This window comes from Fistularia commersonii, chromosome 11, assembly GCF_037954325.1.
Source record: "Fistularia commersonii isolate RoL2024-O1a breed Wild chromosome 11, RoL_Fcom_v1.0, whole genome shotgun sequence".
NCBI classification, from domain to species: Eukaryota; Metazoa; Chordata; class Actinopteri; order Syngnathiformes; family Fistulariidae; genus Fistularia; species Fistularia commersonii.
Genome location: NC_141294.1, coordinates 11,029,011 through 11,051,589, shown reverse-complemented (window position 1 = coordinate 11,051,589; position 22,579 = coordinate 11,029,011). Strand labels below are relative to the sequence as shown.

Sequence of the window (22,579 nt, the reverse complement as noted above, 5' to 3'; positions counted from 1 at the left end):
GGCAGCATTTACTGCCATGAAATCACTCACTCCAATATTTAAATTAGGACAATTAAATTGTCAATTTTAATTCCCTACATGTGATCGGAACTGTGGAGGAAAAGTGGGGCACCTGGAGACGACCCACATAGCCGAAGGATGAACATGCAAACTCCATGCTTATGAGTCGCCACTGACTGGCGCTTTTATGTCATTTTGTTTTTTTGCATTGTTGTTTGTGTGTGCTGTGGCAGATGTTTAAAAGAAATTTCCAAATAGTCACCGTGTTAGAGGTTTGTAGATGCACTGTCTTAGAGCCAGAATCGATATTGATGCCTATGTGAAGTATCACAAACTATATAAAGCAAAAATTCCAACAATCAATTGCTAGCAACTGGCTATTGGATGGAGAGCCAAAAGTATACAGTTGTGACTTCCAATTGAAACTACTTTTTTTCCCATCTTTATGTCAACTTTACTTTATTATAGTTGTATTATATTTTACATTGGTGTGTACTTGGGGAAGAGGATCTGGCCAAGCAACAACATGACAGTAGTGGAAAACCAGGATCAAAGGTCTTAACCACAAGTTTTCTTACTTTGACAAATTTTTCAGTTGACCTTAACTAAAATTAGTGTTAAATTCTCTATCCAATTATATTCAATACAAATGAATACTAACAGACTTGCTTAATCACACCTCTTTCACTTTATGATGAAATAGTGGCAAAGTTAGAGAGGGCACAAATGTAAAATGACGAGAACACTGGCATGAATACCAATGTGTACTTCTCAGAACATCACAAGATCAAAAGAGTCCTCTCAAATTTGCACTGGCAGCAAATAAGAGTCAGTTTCAGTTTAAAATAAAGATGAGAAAAAAAAAAACCTTCAAACTTCCACCACTTTGTTACACTTCTGGTAATGAGAAGAAAGTTAACAGGGCAAAGAGAACAAAGAGGTGGCTCTGAAGGTAGATGTCTTACCATTGTGCCGCAAAAAGAATTAGTGAGTTGCCTAATGGGGGAAAAAAGGCACAGTCTCAGAAATAATTTGACTGATTCCAAAATAAATCATATTGAAATGTTACCCCTGTTTTCCATATGGACTATACTGGATCCTGTTTGAGATGTTTCATTATTAGCCACCCCCTCTTTATTTATACAATATATAATATCTTGAACATACCTTGATGGAGTTTTCAAAGTCTGGCATTTTATGTTGTACGTGCATATGAGTAAGGGTGCATGAGCTCCTTTGTTCCTATTTTCATTATATTATTTCTAACTTCAGTCGAGTCATTTTGACCATCCTTTATTGGACCCCATTGTTGATTTGTTTCCCCATAGTAAACTGATGGTCAGAATATCTAATATTTTATAACCTTAGATATACCAACTTTACATGTTACTTTTTCTGATGGATCTTTTAATTCAAAGCTGAGCCTACCCTCTAAAAAGTGCATTATTTTGGACATGGCCTTCGCTCTCCCAAACCGTATCTTCACAAAAACAAATGACCTTGATATTCTTCTCCACTCCAACAGTTTCAGCCATCAGACCTTTCTGTATCCCCTTCTTCTTCCCATCAGCCAGCCCTGCCGTCTGCCCAAGGATCTACATATGTCCCTTTAGAAAGCCTCACCACAGATGGTTAAGACTTCCTCTCTCTCACTCTCTCTCTCTCTCTTGTCTTCTCACTTGAGAGTCCAGCATCCTTTTGGGCATGTCTTGCCATTTCCCTGAAGTGGGGCAACTTATTATAGAGGAAGCAAAAAGAGAAAAGAAATGCAGAGGCCAGGAATTCCATCCATTACACCAGTAAACATTTGCACCCATTTCACCACAACAAGGAAAGCTGCCATATAGCACAGTAGGGATTGTTGTAGTGGTGAAACGTAGTGGGGATGGGGAATGGGACTGTGGGGGTGAGGGGCAACCCTGAAAATGTGTTGCAGTAAACAGCAGAAAAGGCTGAACACACACATCCACTTAAGATGCAGTGAGACTTCGATGGGCCATCCACTTTAAAAGCTGGCGTGCTAGCATGAGAGCTCGTCATCTCCCTGATGCCCGCTCAAAAAAAAAAAATACAAAAAAAAATAAAAAATTAAATCTCCACCACCAAACACACCATTCGCAGATCCCCATACAAACCCTCGGAGTCTCCTTACAATATGACATGTACATTGTGCATCTCCTCATGCAATAACTGTATATAGGGTTTACACATCCTCATTCAACAACACACAAAGCGTACTAATAGAAGCATTGTATCTGAAGCAAGAGAAGAATGGGAACTAGGGAGTGACAGGGCTGCAGGCAAATAAGCACCAATCTCAGCCTTCTTCTTACCTTCCAGGAAGAAACAGCTCACCTGGATGCCTCTGAAGAGCAGACAGAACACATTCAGGCCAATCTCTCTCTCCCCCTCTCTGAAGGACAGCTCAAAACATCTCCCTTCCTCTATCACTCCCTATCTCTCTCTTTCCCTCCCTCCCTCTCTCTCAGTCTCTCTCTCTCTTCTGCTCCCTTTGCAAGCTGGAAAAGATGATTGCGTGAAGCGGGGGGGAGTGAAATCTGAGGCGGCGCAGGGGATTAGGAAGCTACGTTTTGTTTTGTTTTTTTGGCGGATGGCCGTGAGAGGCTGTGAGCCTGTGGTTCATAATGACACAGGAGGCTCGGCCGCCCCGCGTGAAGGATGGGTGCGATACAGCAGATGAGAGAGAAAGGGTCTACCTGCAAAGACACGCGGAAACTCGTGAAGACCCCTCTTGCTCGCCTGAGATGGTACAGCCCAGAGGAGTTCGAGGAAGCGAACAGTGTCTGCAAAGGCAGCAGCAGCAGCTGAAGCTGCAGTGATGCAGACATGGTACAAATGCCTGTGTGAATCTGAGCCAAACGAAAAGTAGTTGGGGCATGATTCTTTTCGCCTGCCACACAGAAACACTGCATTCCAAATTAAATCCAACCTGGACCTTGAGTCAAAAAGATGAGGAGTGACTGAAAGAAGCATCTTTCTAGTGACCTCTATTGGAATAATGGCAGCTTCTCTTCAGTCCAAAAGGCTTTGTGAAACCGGGGAAGGACTGCAGTGGCAACTCTGCAGCTTCTCATATCCTTGGAACAACTTTGAGACCAATTGGATGGGTATTTGGTATAAAGACTAGTAAACCCTCCATACTTTAGATGATTTTTAGAATGGCTGTCAGGAACTTGAGGGGTGGCCCCAACATCATTGTACCAGTCACAAACTGAAAATGCAGATCCCCATACAATGCAATCTTTATGAAAGCAATTAACTTGTCAATATGGATTGTGTATGCAGTGAATATTCAATAACACCAAAGTGTTTGTGTGTGTGTGTCTCTGTGTGTGTGTGTGTGTGTGTGTGTGTGTGTGTGTGTGTGTGTGTGTGTGTGAGAGAGAGAGTGTGTGTGCCCCTAATACCGTTATTTAAGCAGTCAATTTGTCTTGTCAAATAATCAATTTTATCATCAGATTTGGGGAAAAGTGCAACATGTTCCATTGGAGAAAGCTATAAACCTTTTTTTTTTCTTTCAGTTCATTTGGTCATACTTCCTGGAAATATATAAATCATTATTCAACATAATGACAGTGACTTCATGTCTAGGAACTGAAAATCTGACAATTTACGTGCATGTTGGAGATGATTTGAATGCATATAAAATGTTGAGTCCTTAGATATAAGGGAAAAGGCTGATGTATACTTGCTTGTTGAATCAAAACCAGTGGTTAAATGCAACTTGTCTATGTGTGCCAATGGAGACCCTGCATACAACAGGGGACACCAGAGTATTGCACCTCAAATTATCAGTTTTCCTCCAAGACAGTTTTCCTCCACAGTCTAGTCCAATACATTCTTATGGTATGAAATCTTGCTTACAGCAAAGAGATTTCATTTGATTTTGTGTAAGTCATTATTTCAACAATCAATCGCCTGGAGCTTCATCAAAATCATTTCAGCTGAACTAGGATACGGTACCATAGAATTATAATCGTCCACATCATGCTCGGGTCAGCTCAAGCATGGGGTCAAAATTTACATGAAAAAGATGCATAAACAGGATGGGCATACATACAGCTTTGGGTGCACAGCAATGTGCACCTTAAATGTTCAACTAAGGACTCCCTCTCGCTCAAAGCCTTACATCAGGCTATAATCATAAGCCAAAACTTAAAAATGCAACGTAGAACTCACACCCAATGGTAGAGCCCAAAGAGGGTTGCAAGATGAACGATGTCAAACTTCATCCTATGCATGGTCTGACTGTAGCTCTACATCGGGGTTTCAGTGATTTCAGTAAATGCAACCCTATTTAGTATTTATAAACATTCAGCATTTAAGTCCCAGCACCACCAAGTGTTTGCACTCTGTAACTGTTTCTGGACTTTTCCAGAGCTCAACACAAGAAATAAAGCAGGCGCCATAATTGTTATAGTGTCCGCATGAATGCGACACAGAAGTGTAAATGGAGCTTTTTGTATAACCTCATGCATGCCTGAAAACCAAGCGTGTGCACTGTGGACAGGACCAGGTGAAGAATAACCAATTTAGAAATAGATATATCCTGGTCTTTTATCAGACTAATTTAGTCTAATAAATTTTGTCTAATTTAGACCAATTTAGTGCAACACTATAAACACATTAGTTACTAAACATGGGAAAAGGACTGATAGAGCCTCCACAACCTCATTCCTGACTTCATCAGCACTGACAGTCCATAGAGTCCTGCCAAGTAACTGCCACCCTGGTCCTGTCACACGGTGCTACAGGGCCCAAATCCCCAGACAGAGGAATCTGTCCTTTTGCTGCATTCTCACTTGAAATGACTTTGCATGTTTATCCTTGTTCACCATTTCCTTTGTCAAGGATGACCTTGACTGACAGGCTTGTTGCTACAGGAACCACACCATGTCCATTATGTTTCAGGGGGATGGCAGAGATGTGTGAAATTTACAATTAGACAACCTGGATTGGATCCAAAACACTGCAGTTTCTCAAGCCAAAAGACGAAGTTAATCGGCTAACGCATTAAAAACCCAGACAAAAGATTATCTGCATTTTAACAAGATTTGAACAACCCCTTGTAATGCACACCAAACTATGTGTATGCTTGCTAGAGATTTGTATGTGTGTGTTAGCGTATGTATGTGTGTTATTTATTATTTAGTGCTGCACAACAAACTCTAGGCCAGAAGCAAACACATGCATCATGCATCCAGAAATACACACTGTATATACAGAGTACATAAGGGGAGAAAGAGAGAGAGAGAGAGCAAGAGAAAGAGAGCGAGAGAGACAGACAGACAGGTAGAAATACTGTAGCTAAAATATGACTAAGGTGAAAATTTACACATTTTTAGAGGACTTTATTCAACATATGTCATTTATCTCCTGCATAGTTCACTTTGAGTGTGCATGGTTTTCCTCTGGGATCTCCAGTTTCCTCCCAGAGTTCAAAAACATGCAGCAGGTTAATTGGTAAAAATTGGGGAAAATTGCCCCGAATGAGTGAGTGAATGGTTGTATGTCCGTATATGTGGCCCTGCGATTGACTGGCAACCAGTCCATGGTGAACCCCAGCTCTCGCCTAATGACAGCTGAGATAGCTTCCAGCATCACCCCTGACCCTGGGGGCAGGATAAGCGGCAGAGGATGGACAGATTTATATTTCCGTTCTTGAGGTCGGTATCTGCTTTTGTGTCTTGTTCATAGTGAATTCTTGTCGAAATCTTCTCGTTGTGGCAGCCTGACTTGAATTTCTTCACTTGAAGACAGTTTTACCCCTCGATCAAGAGGCTTCTTTAGTTTCTAATGACCAGTGGGGAGACTCTGAATATAACGTGTGTGTTTTCATGTAGCCTAAAGCATTTTTATTTCTACATAAATTTAAATGCTCCTCTACTTTTCTACTGGGAGGTTTAAAAAAAACAAAAAGAAAATATACAGCAATATGTATTTTTTTGAGTACCTTTTTTGTTATTTAAATAGATATACATATCAATTTCTTTTTCTACCCTGCATAAACATTTCTTTTTTTATTGCACTTTTACTTCGGGCTGTAGAGCACACGTCACACACAAGTGTGCATAACCATAAAAATAAATGTGCCACAATCTAACTGGGATATTATTTTTGTTTCCCCCAAACAGTGGGCATGAAAGTAGATGCTGCAATCACCTAGTAGCAGGCATATGTTCTACCTCAGTGGCACATGTTCATTCTGAAGAAACTCTGTATACCTTTAAGTGAAAAACAAAAAGGCAGTGGGTAGACGTCACTCGCTCTGCAGTGGTCTGCAGAAGAACCAAAGCCACATCAGTTCCAAAGACGGATTCATCCGTGATCCCTGATCCGTATCTATGACATTAAATACCTGACGCCCTAGATATTTCAAATTTTGATCCCAGCCTGTGAGAATCCGCATGCAAAAAGCAAAAGCTTCTGAGCGGCAAAACATCCCTGCTTGTGACAATGAACCTATTCAACTCCTTCTGATAAAATGCAACACGTTTACATCCCATTGTCTTTTACTCAGCTCAATGTACATTTTATACTTCTTTTTTTTGTGGATGGGGCACTGCAAGAGATTATTAAAGTACTCTAACATACACTGTACATACACACAAACTGTTTTTCCTGAAATTACATCTTAACAAAAACATGATCAAACACAAGCAAAAGCTGTTATTCTCCAGGGTTACTATTATGTATTTGGAGCAGGTCCTTCGGTATCAACTAACAAAAAAGAAGCAGGAGAACCTTTTAGCAGCAAGAAACTGATTGATGTAAATTAAATATGCAATTTGGTGTACTGGAACACTGAGGGAATCACAAAACACAAATAACCAAGAGGCCTTCAATCAAATGACGGGCTTTCTAAGCAGGTTTACTTCCAATGTATCCCTGATTTGTAGCTTCACTATTGAGTCAGCTATCCATCATTGTAAAAGCTGTTAAACAAATCCTAAATCAAGGGGGAAATTAAATTGTTGAAAAAAAAAAATAGACATATATCATTTAATCATGTTTGGGGATGCCACTCCTAAAATCAAAAGCTCAACAGAAGAGAAATTGAAAAATGAAAAGCGACTGCCAATACCTGCGGTGTTTTCTCGCAATAAACAAACATGTTGCAACAATAAATGTAAACACTTTCATGGCTCACGGTGGGACACAGGAGGGTCTGTGCGGATTTTATTCCATCCACTGATCATCCCTGAGTTTAATGTTAATGTCATAAAACGCAGGGTGCTTCAGTTTATGGACCACTGTGTGAGAGTCATTCATGGGATGTCAATAAGCCCTGCATGGCTGCATGAAATACTTATACATATGATAAAGAGGAAACCGAATGATTCACCTTTGAAGCGTCTTCATAAGAAATGTAAGAGTAGAATCAGGATTAATGAGTTTATCTTTTTGTTTTTTTTTTGTTTCTTTTGTGTTTTTTTTTTTTTTTTTGCATGATCGCCTTGTTATTGTGCCATTATATGAAAAGTTAAAGTAGACAAAATACAAGAAACATATTAACCATGCAAACATCTTATCGAAGGAACTCTTATTTTTGAATCCTCTCTGAGATACCGTCGGAGGTTTATCCATTACTCATTAATTCTAATTAAGTAACACATTTTCTTGCAGATAAAAAGGCATTTGGTCTAAATTTGCTTTCCTTTAAGTTGGCCCGAAATACAGAATCATAAAATGCTATTGACCGATGTCTCACAACTGTCTTAACAACTCTTTAAATACTTGGACACAGGTCTTTATGATTCAACGCAGACTTTTTTTTAATTGGCAAGAGCAGGACTGATAAGATTCAGATATGGCAAATGGAGGCACACAGAGGGAATCAGATTGCACCACAGCATTTGCTGACATTTGGAGCACTGATCTCTCTCGTCATTCCGCCAACATCAAAAATTGTCGTTCACACAGAAAGGTCATGCAGGTGGATGATAGGCGTCAGTTTGTGGGGTTATTGTTTGTGTGGCAAGTTTAAAATCGTTTCGCTCTGTCCATCACTCAAATATTTTCCATTATTGATTTCCTTTTCTTTGGGATTTTAATGGGGAACGCAGTTTAACAACAGGTCTGCCAAGTAAAAATGTACAAGCTACCATGCCCTCTTCAGTTACAGGTCATAATTTAAAAGACTTAAAGCGACCTGTCAACCTTCCGATGCAATTAATCCAGTTTGATGCAGAGTGTGCCACGGGGCACTGTTATCAGAGATTTTTTTACTCAACTACATTAGGCAGGTGCTTTACCCTATGCAAAGGGTTTACTATTAAGGTAGCAGTTTAAGTTTAAGTTGGTTTTCTTGAGATTGAGTTATAGCTAAATATTAAAACTCGATAACTTGTGAATAGATTGATATTTTAAAAGAGTTGCCTCCTCTGAAAATCATTGTTACTTCAAATTCTGATTCCAAGAATGTGGTAGAATGTTGAGTGAAAAACACTGTAGAAGATGATACAAAAATAGCAATGTGTTGATTGTACTTGATTGTAACATATAAGGTAGTCACTACATTTTTGGGCCTATAAGTCAATCGTATTAGCCCATGAGCAATAAGTACAATATCACTTTCCAGCAAAAAGTACATTGTGTTTCAAACATTTAGAGATATTTCTTTCTGGGGTTTGACATACTGTAATACTAGAAACTAAAACAGTATGCAGTTTAGTAAGGCACCACCACCCATCGTGATTCCAAAAATGAATCAATTTGTAGGAATTATGTTGACGGTTGAATTGCACCGGTGTACTTAATCAAGTGGCACATGCAGTAGGGATATCAGGTATGGTGCTGACCTTGATGTCTTGCTTGCTAATGAAAAAAAAATAAAAGAAACGGTCTCTTACCTCTTGGAGAAATGTTACAATCGATTGACAAGGACAAAAGTGAATGATCCCGCTGAGGCACCACATCCACTCAATGCTGGCCATGATAGAGAGCCGTATGACAGAGTGATGAAGAAGCTCCCAGCTGTGCTGGCGTAAGCACTCCAGCTGTTAAAATGGGTTTGTGTGTTTGCTTGCGCATGTGTGTATGAGCATGTGGACAAATGCTCAGTGATATTCACACCCCGGCCTGGCCTAAATTCCCTCAAACTCACATCTGTGCGCTGCGCTTCCCTCCCCTCTGTCTGTGTAAGGATTTAGAATACTGCTGATGCCTCTGGCTTCCTTCCAGAAGAAAGAGTTCTCCATGTTTCCCCTCCGCCTTTGTTATTCTGCAGTGCACTCACATCATCCTCTACCTCTGGGTCTGGCAGATCAATAGAAAATAGGGCGAATCACAAATATACGCAGCTAATCAGAAATTAAGCCTGTCGGCCTCCACAGGTCAAAGGTGCGATTCATTAAGGAGTCATTGATAAAACGACACGCGGAGATGAAGGGAAAAGCCTTGGTCAGTGATATTTGCTGGCTGCAAGGGGTGCGTAGGTACCGCGATGACGGTGCGCTCCTGACGAGCATCCAAATGCAAATCAGCGGGATGACACAACACAAAAGCGACAGGCTGCTGCTCAATTCAAACAAGTACTCTAATCCCTATTCATCACTAAGCCCACTGCTCTGAGCCCTGGAACTACTTTTCACATTTTTACTGTTGTTGATCTGCACAAAAGCGCCAAAGTCTCCGAGTGAGCGCAGCTCCAGACGTGCGACGAGAGGCGAGACTGACCTCGGCCTTAAGATGACATATCAATGCGGCCTTGAGGAAAAAAAAAAACGAGAAAACGGATACGGTAGAAAACCCATGTGCGCCTCCAGGAGAGACGGCCTTGTTTGTCAAACTCAGCCAAGCAGATGCTGTTTAAAAGTGCTGCTGGGAAGGGGGGGCCTCACTCTGAATGAATTAGTTTGGAGGTTGGATGTCAATGTTGGATGACATACTGACAGGAAGCAGAGATCAGATTAAGGCTCAGATTGACCAGCAGATGGGCAGATGGCAATGAATCTAATTAAACTGTTAAAAGTCCAAAAGTATATAGCTGAGAGATATTTAAAGACATACAAGTAGGGGCAGAGTGGATTACTTTGCTAGTTTACTTTCTACAAGGTTACTAGACCGTATTAGTTCATCTCCTATTTTAGGTTAAATACAATTCAACAGACCAGCCCCAGCCTCTTTTTACAAACTCCGTGAAATTAAGACATTTTCATACCACTTCAGCTTCTTCTGTTTTTGCAGAGGCCAATTTTCAAGTGCAGCGGTCATTGCACCCTACAAATGTCACCTCATTCTATCTTGGAATTAATGGCCTTTCCATCTGAGACTGGCCGCTTCATTGCTTATGAAAAAAAAAAATAGAAATACAATTTTCATTTTCATTTAGCGGTACATTAGTGCAGATTGGTGCAGTAGTGAGCAATTCTATCCAATAGCGAGAAGGTTCTTGAGGCCTTTCAGTGTAAGGTTTGCATGTACGCCCACCTCTAAATTGCCCATAGGTGTGAATGACAAGATGAATTGATTAAAGGCTAAATGTGGCTCTGTGATTGACAGGTCCAGGTTAAACCCTGCCTGGAGATAATGAATGAATCAATAAATCCCAGATTACATTTGACGACTTTCTGTGTGGCGCTTTATCATTTTTTTTCGTTCACTTTACAACTATGCCCTTTAAGTTCTCTCTATTCTAACACGACAAAAGATGATGTTCGCATGTTTTTTGATATTTCTGTGGGATTTGATGTCTCAAACTGGAATTTATAGATCTCTACACTCCGCACAAAAAGCAGAACCAAGATCCAAAGGCTCAAAAATTCACAAATTTGAAGAAGAAGAAGAGACATGAAGGGAAACATTTACATTTTTCCAGTCAGGGCCAAGAACTTCAATGAAATTCAACACCCCCCCTTTTTTTCCAGAGACAGTCGCAGAATCCAAAAATGGCTCGGGTCAAAATGACAAAGTCTGGGATTGTGCTCAGTTGTGTGTTGCTATAAATGTGTGGCTCTACATCTTAAACAGCTCTTCTCGTTTTTGAAGGAATAAGACAAGACCTCTGCGGCTTTGGTCATGGTAAACTGTTGAGTGACAGAGCACTTTATCTGGAGTGAGATACAGGAAGGTTGCAGCCTCCTGCAGATAGTGAAGCACCCCCAGGATGAAAGACATCCTTTGTCGGAAGCCCAGATTCAGCAAGGGAGTGTTCCAACAAAGCAGCTTTTGCTATCTTTCTGGAGCCTAGCAGGAGAATAAAAAAAAAAAAAATCATACGCCGGCCTCACTCCTCCTCCATTGTGCCATAGTGTGTTGTGCAGACGCTGACTCCAGGGAGAGCAGGAGAAATGTTTAACAGTGAAAAAGATAAAAAAATAAAAAAAAAAGACTCCCCAGTAAACTGTGCCAGTTTATCACTTCATCCAGTTGCGTTTGTGAAATTATAGTCCACAATCACACAAATATTTACCAGCCACCACGTCTATCATCTTCAGAAGATGGTGTGTCAAATAACATTCATGTAGAAAGGTATTACTATAGGATGAAATAAATTGAATAAATATCGTGGCCTAAATGTTTGCTATGGCAGCACCATCGGAACTGCAACTCATAAGAAGGCAGAGTAAGCAATGACCGCCAAATATGCAAGAACAGAAAACTCATCTTCAAGCTTCAAATAATCTTTAAGGTTCAAAAACTAGAGGAGATAAAACGATTAGCTTTGGGACACTGTGACAGTATGATGTTTTGGCAGTTTTTTATTTTAAATTACATACAAATGGTATGTACAAGTAAATGACAACTTATCAAGATGAATGTCATCATACTTTGTATACCGTCCCATATGCAATATTGAGACCAATTGTATTTATTGTTGTCTGGAAAGAAAGAATTTGAAAATTTGTCACAGGGATGCAAAAGATTACCGCTTACTGTGACACCTGGTAACATAATCAGTGATAATCTGGCAATGTGTTAGTTAGCTTTAAATTGATGGTTAGTAGTGTCATTGTGACTGATGTAATTTGGTATCTTACACAATGTACTAAATGAAATTTTGGAAAACAACCGAGGCGACTGGTTGACAGATTCCTGCAACCAAAAATTGGCACCTTGGCAAAAAATTAAGTATAAGATCATTCCAAAACACTCATGTTGGGGGAGGGGAGGTGGGAGGGGGTACACCCTGGACTGTTTGCAAGTCAATCAAAGCATCACATATGGAGACATACAACCATTCTTTCTCTGTTCACAGAGAATTTCTTTAGGGAACCTATGGACTGATTTTTTTTTGGACTGTGGGGAGGAAACCAGAGAACCCGGATTAAACCTTAAAAGACGCAGGATGATCATTTGAACAACACGCAGAAAAGAACCAGAAACATTTCTCGCTTGAGGTGGGAGTGCTAACAAGCCCCTGACACCCACACCCACATCCACACCCACACGTGTCCGATGCAAATTCCCTTTGCATGGGTGTGTAAAATATATCATAGAGTATCTTGTCTGTAATTCAATTTATCGCTACCTTTGGAACGGCAGGTATTATTAATAAAATCAGTGGACATTAGTATTCTCAGAACATTGGCATTGTCATACATGTTCTTTTGCATTAAGTTATTTTCTTATATATATCAGCTTAGGATAATGACATTATCTCACTTAATCCAACAGAGTGCACTTCAATTGTATTATTTGCGGCAACCTACTGGGTAACCTGTCCAAATTATGAAGGCTGTCATGGGGCCTGCATGATGAAATCCCTCAGCCACCTGAACGTATCACAGATTTACAATCTTGTTTTAAGCTGATGAAACCCAAAGCGTTTGAGTGATTCACATACATCTTTGAACCTCCCTTGATAAAAGTGTCAATATGATATATTGTGATGTGTTGTAGTGTTGATGTGTATCACTATATTGAAGTCACTGTTCCTTATCAACGTATCAATTAGATGTTTCTCAAGTGTGGCAGATTCTCATATCATCCTGAGAGGCATCTACAGGACTGTCTCAGAAAATTAGAATATTGTGATAAAGTTCTTTATCTTCTGTAATGCAATTAAAAAAACAAAAATTACTTTTTCATGATATTCTAATATTTTGCAATAGGATTTTTGAGTTTTCTTAAGATTTAAGCTATAATCAGCAATGTTAAAATAATAAAAGGCTTGCAATATTTCAGTTGATTTGTAATGAATCCAGAATGTATAACATTTTTGTTCTTGTAATTGCATCACAGAAGATAAAGAACTTTATCACAATATTCTCATTTTCTGAGACAGTCCTGTATAAGTTCAGTCCGAAGAAAGACGTGGGCGTGTTTATGTGAACCAAAAGTCATACATTCATTTTCTTGAATTAAAGAAAGAACTAAAGATATTCAATTATAAAAATTGAGTCATCATAATCACAAAGAAATATTCAAAAAATGTGAGTGTTCCTGGATATATTGGTTGAAATTCTTGCTTTGTGGACTGAATGAAAACCTCCAGTGATCTCATTATTTCTATTTTATTTTTTACTCTGATACCAAATGTTTCAAAAGTCTACAAAGTATGTGTGTTTTCACTGCTCTATAAAGTAAAGCTGAGTTGTGAAGTGAAGTCCAAATGCATCTATATTTCTATGAGAGCTGTCACTGTGTGAGGGTTGCACCACAGGGAATATTAATGATGCTAACTTGTTGATGAATACCCTCTTCAATAGAGGCAAAGATGCATACACTCTTGCACAGATGAAGACCAGAGGGCCAAAAAACATTCTGTGTCAGACACAATAAATGACGAGGCAGAAATGCGAGTGACGAGAAAAACATACAGGTTGAACATGATGGTTTATGTTACCATAAAAGTATCATGCCATATTTTAAGGTAATAAAGGTATTATCAATCTGTTATAAGCACGTCATTTAAGAAGCTCAAACAGAGGTGCGTGATAGCATTTTCAGCTGGATGTCATTTCAAACCAGTGGAGTTTTGCTTCAGACTTCCAAAGAAAACAACATGTTACAAACATGTTTCTCTATGCTCATCATTCAGCTGTTCTCCTTTGACAGAATGAAAAACAGAACGGGGAAATATGGAATTACTTATTACCAAATCCTTGCACTCCTCTAACTCCTCCTTGTACTGTACAAAGTGTGCTCTGCAATGACAATAAAAGGCTTTTCTTAAAAGAATGGGGATTAGTATCAGCCAAACTAAATTACATCATATTTTGTTCTCAAGTCTGAAGCAGGGGGGTGTTTCACAGTTGTGTGAAATTTTGCTTTCCAAAAATACAGATAGGAAAAAAATGAAACACAAAACGTTGCAGGAAGTCTCTCAGATTAACTTGGCTGACCTGCAGTTCACCCAAATTCTAAATGGTCTGCACTAAACGGAAAGAAACTAAACTTTTTTTCAGTTACCATAATATATTTAATATGTAATAACTGTATCAGACAGCAATCCCTGTTCATCAGTTCTCTCTTCCACAATCCTCAATCTTATTAAAATAAAAAAGGCAAAAAGAAAAAAACAACACTGGCACATTGTGAATATCAATTATGCCAGTGATGTCAATTTCAAAAACTTTGAACGGTTGTCAATCGATTTGCAGTCAAAGTGAGTACCTCATTATAACCACAATGTGAAAGACGTTATCTGCGGGTTCTCACAATTTTGGACCTCTGATCTAAATAGCCGGTAGCCATGGTGTATCTCGCTCTGGCCGCGGTTAATTTAGCAATGGATAATGTTGAACCATGCCCAGTGTTATCCCATTCCATTACCTTTGTCATGTGTCATTTCCCCAAAATCCCCGCGCTCCATCACTTATCGCTGTGTGGAGTCAAGGCTCATTTCCAGCCAGCAGACAAAACCAGCGATAGAGCATATGGAGAAGCTCTGTGGGCTTCACCATGATGGATGTGACATTGCATCCAGAAACCATCGCTCTGGCATCTTTTCATGACAGACACCCACCAGGCCCGTACCTCATTTCACATTTGCATTTTAATACCTCAGCATTATTTAATCCATTAGCTTTCCTCTGCAGTGATTAGTGGAGGATTAATTAAAGACATAATTAGACCACTTCAATTTCCGGATGTCAGTCTACCTCTTCCCCCCTGTGCTCAAAGCCAAGTACACATGCTGACCAAGACAGCAGGGAGGACTCATCTTGTATATACTCTGTACTACACCTCCCAGACTTATCCCCTCAGAATTCTAAGGCAAAGAAACCTTGGTAATTCACACCAAGAGAATTCCGGCCCTGCCAGCTACACAGAGCCGGCTGGCCCATTAGGCAATTTAGGAAAATGATAAAAGATACTATGGCCTCCAGGGGGCACCACAAAATTGGAGAAAAAAAAAATTACCTTGGGTAATATTAAATTAAAAGTACGTGTTACTATTAATTCTTAAAAATGTAAAAGCTTACATTGATTCTAATGTAAAGTGATGCCCAATTAAAATGACTAAATTACTACAAATGATAATACTAATTACGCCCCCGATCCATACCTTCTCGTTCTCTATGGGGGCAGGGGAGAATTTATGGATGTGATTCCTTGTTGTATATTTATTTTATCACTATCATAATACAATTATTATTGTTCAGTCACATTTTTACAGGCGTTTTTTAAGTTATATGGTATTTCAGATTTTTTTGTATTTTGTAACATATGCAAATTGGGTGACTTGTTATCTTATAAATTAAAAAGCAATGGTAGAAACTATGCTATTCGATGTATTCTGTCAGCTTATACGTAATTCGGTGATGGAGTTTGGGGCCATTTAAATACTCGGCCAGGGTGCCACATTGGGAAGGACAACTCTGCAGCCACATTATACACAGCAAAAAACGAATTAGTCCTCACCATGAAACCTTCCAGAAGGAAATGAGAGCCCAATGAGCACATCGAAGGTTAGTGGTCCTTTAGCTCAACGTCACTTCTGCGACACCCTCAGTACGGGCAAAGTTCTGACCCACATCCCTCTGCACACAGATTAGCCAGCAGCTGTTACAAATGAGATTGCCGAAGGCGAATAAACATGGCCAGCGGCGACAATTTTAAATGTGACAATCAAGTCAATCAGGATTAGCTTGTTCAGCGGGGAGTCATGGAGATACGAAAACATGCGTAGCACTGAGGCGCGATGAGTTCGCTGAAGCTAAAGGGCTTACAGAAGGGGAACGGCAGATTGTCAAGAGCATATCTTTGAATTCCAATGAGTGTAGCCACTTTTAAGTCCGTAATCTAAACCCTCAGCACCATGTTCCTCACCCAATTTGGACTCAAGCCCCCCACAACCCTGTACAGGGCAGGAAGTTTCGATAGTGAAATAAACTAAATGTGCGGACCTTGAACTGGCATGAAATCAAATGGCTGTGTCCCTAAATATTTTGAGAAGCCTAACAGACAGTTCTTGGCTTAGAATTAAAAAAAAAAAAATCGTCCCAGGAGTGTGAGCCCAGAAGTGTATCATTCTCAAGGGAACTCAAGGGCAAAGAAAAGGACAATAACGCTGGCCTTAAAGAGGGGGTGCTGTTGACCTCTTTATAGGACCTCTTCTTAAATTTGCCATCAGTGGGTTTATTTCAAAATTGTGACGTTATGGTTATGAGTACTATTCAAATTACTGAACATCTATGTTTAAGAGATTGTCGATGATAATTTCAAAGTAGCCCATATAATGCTGGAAAACACACGGGGAAAAAAAATCAGTCACGTTTTCCTGTGGCCAGTCAGTCTGTATCACCAGAGTGTGTTAAGTTTTAAATCTACCGAAACCCAGCAGCCGAGCAGCAGCAGAAACAAAATGAGCATGAAACCCTGATTGGATGGGATGGCAATACTTTTGATCAGGTAAAATGAAACAAGAACGCATTCTTGGTGCCAGGCAGAGATGCATCATGGGAGGATATAGTATTTAGGAGAAAGTAATCCTTTTTTTCTGGTTTGTGTGTTAGAACTTACTTCTTTTTTGTGAAATGAAAGATGAAACAGACCCAATCCCTCATTTCTGCATCATCACCATTCTGCAAATGCCAAATATTATAATGTAGTAATCGCATCGTACATACAGGCTAATGTCTTATTACCAGTTGGGTGGGTCATAGATTCCCTTTGCTCCTTCTGAAAAATTAGAGCTATAGACTTTAATTTCAGCAGTTTAATGAATTCTATGTCATTCAGTGCTTGGAGAATATTTCGACTCCCGTTGTGTCTTCTGCCAAAAACCTTTCTCACTTTAGAAGCTGAATTATGGGCTAAAACAAATTATGGAATGAACACACTGCTAAATTTTAAGAGTCTATGATCTCATGCAAGTAGGCAAGTAGCTTGTACCAGTGTAATAATGCACCGCTTTATGTCGTATAATTGTCTATATCCAATGCTAGGCCTAAACATTTTATTTTAATCATGACCTTCAGAACAGAGGGTTGGGTTGAATCAACTGTTTTTGACCTTGGGATTCAATGGTAATTTTTCATTTGATTTATGTGTGTATGCATGTATGTATGTATGCACATATGTATAAATGTGTGTATATATATATCTATAAATATCTATTCATATTTTTATATATATAATGTATTATTAGATACATAAGTGTGAGAGAGGGGGAGAGCGTTGGATGATCTATCAAACCAAATCTCCAACTGTGTCATCACATGCCTACCTAATTTGAAATTTATTTACCTCCAGCTTGCAAAAACACACACACAACACACACATATACACATGTGCACACAAAAAAGCACACATGCTTGTGCGCACACACAGCACACAGTTCATGAGTAATGTTCTCTCTAGATTCTTCTCCACCCTGGTGGTTTTACCCACAGCGAGCTGTGTGGAGGGCTGTTGCTCTGACAGCGGCACGATGTGGTTCTTCCCCGAACCCACAGCACGCCAAGTTCCAGGGTTACTAATATAAATACATTATATTAAAAAATTATACATTTGTCTGCCGTCTTGAAGGGCACAGAGGCAAATTTAAAGCTGAGCTCACGCTGGATTTTGAAAGCTCATCTATTATATAGAGAAAAATTAATTGCAATTAATATATGTTTCTGTACAAAAAGTGCTGTAAGCCCAAAGTCTCATAAGTATCAAAATGATTAATTATGCAGATCAGTGCTGTGTATACTCAGTCACATTTTAATGGTCTTAATGAAGTGTTTGAATCTTGTAACACTAATTAAATTTAGCACAAGCCTGTTGACTAGCCTGCAACAAGCATCTGCAGCAGTTAATATTCCCGTCAGAATCACGCTGAAATCAAATTTGGAAACGTCTAACATGTTTTGCCAAAAATGGAAAATATTAGTAAGTCTTATATTGCCCATTAAGCCAGATTATACATTTTTTGATGTTCTTTAAAATGACTGATCGACAAAACTCAAAAGGACATCGTGCAGAATGAAGATATTCAACTTAGATTCCTAAAAGTTTTCTTATTGATGCGTGGCTGTCAACACAACGAAAAAAGGAAAGAAAATACTACGCACAGAATAAAAAAGTTTGATACGTTTAAGATAAAATCAGCTGACCACCATGTGGTCCATTCTATAAACATTGTATGTTTTCCTTTTCCAGCACTGCTAATTATCCGTGAATGCCAAGAGAGGCTCCTTCGCTCTCGTTCTCTCTCTTTCTGTGGTTCTCACAGCCCTGGAAAAATGTGTTCTGAAAAAAAAACGACAGAAATGTCTTCTCTCAACAAACCACAGCCACCGTAACTCGGGACAATCCGTAGACCTCATTGTGAACAGTCTGGGTAAGATATTTGTGGTTGGATTGCTCGATCAAAAGATAAGATGAGAGACCAGAGCTTTTTTTTTTTTTTTTTTCACTCTTTCTTTTGTAATAACGGCCTTCTTGCTTGCCACCACAGTCTCTCCACAAATGAACTTTTTGACTTTTTTTTCTGCCCCACTTGTAGATTTTCATCACTATGAACGAATGCAGTTTGGGGAAATTGATGTTTACCCTTGTTCATATGGTTACAAACACAACACGCCAAATTTGGTTTTGCTTATGCTACGAGGTCTTGGTCTCGAACTGCTCATGTTGCAAGCCTTCAGATGGCGGCACTCTCGTCAGCAGACTGTGCCAGTAAAGCTGGTTTGCTGGAGATTTTACTTGCAGAGGAGACATTTCATGCAAACGTATCTATATATCAGATGACTGCAAGCCCTGAATTTTAAAATGCTGTTTTTTTTAAGAATTGGGAGCTTTCCATAGTTTTATAACAATATTTTCCAAAAAAGTCAAACCCTCGGTAGAGGGTAATCATGACGCCGTATAGTGAATATGGGGAGAACATATAGCTCACACCTTGATGCTCGCTGTCAGCTTTTAGGGAAAACACAGAGGGGGGACATGTAAAACAAGAACCTCTCGACTGATGCAAAACAGACATGCAAGGGGGATTTTTGGAATACACGCACGATGTAGTCATAAATGTTGCAACTGATCGTATGTCCTACACCTTGGCTGTTCGAGATTCTTTGTGCAGAGGTCAAAGGTCGGTACTAACAGCACAGCGCTCTTTTTTGGTAGCAGGTCACAGAAATGTTCCTCCCCCACAGAGCCGGGGTTTGTTTTCAATGTGGGAAAAGCTGATAAAGCCTCGCCATGTTGAAGAGCATTAACAATTAGACACAGGGCAGATGTTTACTCCTGACGCAGCTGCTTGTCTGACCGTGTTCTGTCTCATTCTGACTTTGCAACCGCGGCTTTTCTTCTTAAGTTGACTTCAATAAAAAAAAAATTAAAAAAAAAGAACTTGAGAAGATAGCATTGAAAGAGGCTTATATCAGAGGTGCAATGCGAGGAAGTGTGTGAATTCTTAGCTGTGATTACTGCCAAAAAAAAGAAGTAAGAGAGCAATATGCCAGTCAGAGTGCAACCTCACACAATCACACTTCCCTGCAGTGTGTAAGGGCAGGGAATGAAAAAGGAAAATTAATAAGACATGAGGTGCGTGTCTGCTGTAGGAGATGATTTCTCTCACAGCAACATATGGGCTTCCTCTAATCCGCAGCTATAGTTCCCCGCCATACTGTTGGTTGGAAATGTTTTGTCTCAGCTATGGAAGTTTTCAACAATAGCTACCCCGCTACACTTCTTCCCGCAATCTGGTTTTGAAACCTGTTGCTAGCTACAGGCCCTGGTACTTTAAATATAGGATAAACTGAGCATTAACTAATATTTTTAAGAAATCACAGCCCTGCAGGCCATTTTCCTTGATACGAGCTGAATGTTTTTCTGAGATGAGAGACTTAGTTTTCAACCCTTAGTCGCATACAACTGTGCCTCAGCTATACAAAGGTGAAACTGTGTGGTCTTAACATCACAGCACTAACATGTCATCTCTTCTGATCATTGGTAAAACTTGCCCGTGTGGTCACAGGAGAACCAATACTGTAGGAAAAACGAGACCCACAACTACCTCCCCAACTAAAATATGGAAAATGTATGACTGGTAACATGTGGATTACAAAAATTACAATTCTTTTTTGTTTGTTTTTCATTTTAGATCATAAGTTGGGACAGCAGCACAAATGACAGACACCAAACCCTGTTTTGATGCTTACCAAATGACAGATTTACACTTGAATCAGAACATAATATACACTTAAATAGAAATCAAAAGTGCTACACGTTTCATTCATTCATTCATTATCTTTATAGCCTATCCTTTAGTCAAAATCACATGAGGGGCTGGTGCCTATCCCAGCCTTCATTGTGTGAGAGAAGTTACCCGAGACCAGTCACTAGTTGATTGAGGTGCCACATATATAGAGACACAACTATCCACTCATTCATTCACTCGCTCATTCACTGGACATTTTGGGGTCACTAATTCATCTGCTGCATGTTTTTGGTCAAAAAAAAAAGACATAAAGTGCTAACACCTGGCCTCAAAATGCTGTTTATTGCAATTTTTCTGAATTTTTGTCTCGGTAATAACAGGCTAGGTCATCAGAAGCCTTGAACCAGATGCCATGTACATCAGACCTGGTAAGGTCTGGAAAAAAAAAGGCTTTCCTTTAAACCAAGAGCCGGCTGTACTGATATGCTTCTAGACTTATCCTCCTTTTTTTTCAACACAAAACCCTTTCTTCTAGGTCTGACAAAGGATAATCAGCTCATGAGATGAAACAATCAGTCTTTGTCTGTGTGCTGCAAATACACGCATTCACACTTGTGCCCTCCACTTATGTTTTGATTTGCTGCATTAAGCAGTGTGGACATTGTTTGGTTTATTTTTAACAAAAAAAAAATAGAGTTGTGTAGCAGCAAAGGAACGAATATTTTTCCCCTCTCAAATTCTTTAAATTCTTCCTAAGCTATGAGGACCATTTATAGAAAATAGTCTGAGTCCATTCCCATGGCAGAGACTTCTAGAAAAGGTCCATTTCACAATGTTTAGTCACGAAAGAGCCTTAACACGAGCTATATTTGATCGAGATGGAAAAACAGACATGTTTCCTTCTATATGTGATAGCCTTGACATCTGGACCCTAATGTATTACAAGAAATGTCCTCCAAAGATTTTTCAGTGGGAAAATATGAGTGTGTCATTGCCGCCAGGGCCGGAGTACGTCATCTAGACATAATGGAACGGCTCCACAAAACCAAGAATTTCATAAGTGCTGTGTGTATGACAACTTTATACAGGTTTTAAGGTTTTGTTACATTACTATCAGAAAGCCCTTCCTAAGATAAAACTCATTTGGAGCAGGAAAATGTTAGCGTGAATGAAAGATTACAAAACAGCCAACTGGTATCTTTCCGGAAATAAAGCAAACTGACAAAAAAACATGCTAAAATTGCCCAGATGTGTGACTGAGAGAAAGAATTGTTGTTTGTCTCTATATATTGCCCTGTAACTGACTGGCAACTGGTCCAAGGTGAACCCCGCCTCTCGCTTGATGACAGCAGGGAAAGGTTGGATAGGCTCCAACCCTCTGCAACACAGAATGCAAGATCAGCAGTATAGATAATTAAGTTATTAATTAATATTTCTGTGAAACAATCATGGCTCGCAACACATTTAAGTATCTGATCAGCAGTTTATAGTTATCCCTAAAATGCGCCTCGGTGTAAACAGATAAACATTAAACTATCACATGACAAAAAAATAATCCCTGTGCCTTATTACTCTTTCATAAAGGGCTGCGCCACAAGTATTATAGACGGAGAACTGGAGGTGGTTCATAAGATGGCAGGAAGCAGGAGCTGTGGATTCGATACTACCAAAGGTGACTTTGATGCAACGGAGCAAATAAACTCTCTGCGTCAGCATAAACAGAACAGAACAGAACCCAGCACAGAAGGTAGAGATCTGGAGGGGAAACAATACACGATTATCTTGGGTTGCCAAACAGCAAGACCTTCAGCACAAACTCCAACATATAAAAACAATTTACTACAACGCCGATGACTACATATACTCCACCCATCCCAATGAGAAACATTCGTAATGGTATTTATGATACTAAATAGTCATCGGCATGTGATGGCAGTCCCAAAGAAAATACTATGGATTTTATTTATCTCATTTAATAACAGAATTAATGTTTAATCTGCTCTGTGCTCCATTTGTCTG

At 39.5% G+C, this 22,579-nt stretch overlaps 1 protein-coding gene across 3 annotated transcripts in view; it reads right to left on the bottom strand.

Moving 5' to 3' along the window:
* cdk14 (cyclin dependent kinase 14) overlaps positions 1-22,579 on the bottom strand; it is a 166,510-nt gene that overhangs the window by 133,269 nt on the left and 10,662 nt on the right. Inside the window, exon 1 of one of the 3 annotated variants that reach the window (XM_086154906.1) lies at positions 2,334-2,470. The exons of 1 other annotated variant lie outside the window; for it this stretch is intronic. The gene's annotated coding sequence lies outside the window, so the exon portion shown is untranslated. Of the gene's footprint in view, positions 1-2,333; positions 2,471-22,579 lie in introns of those variants that run through there. One more of the 3 variants, XM_086154907.1, reaches the window with a different exon arrangement.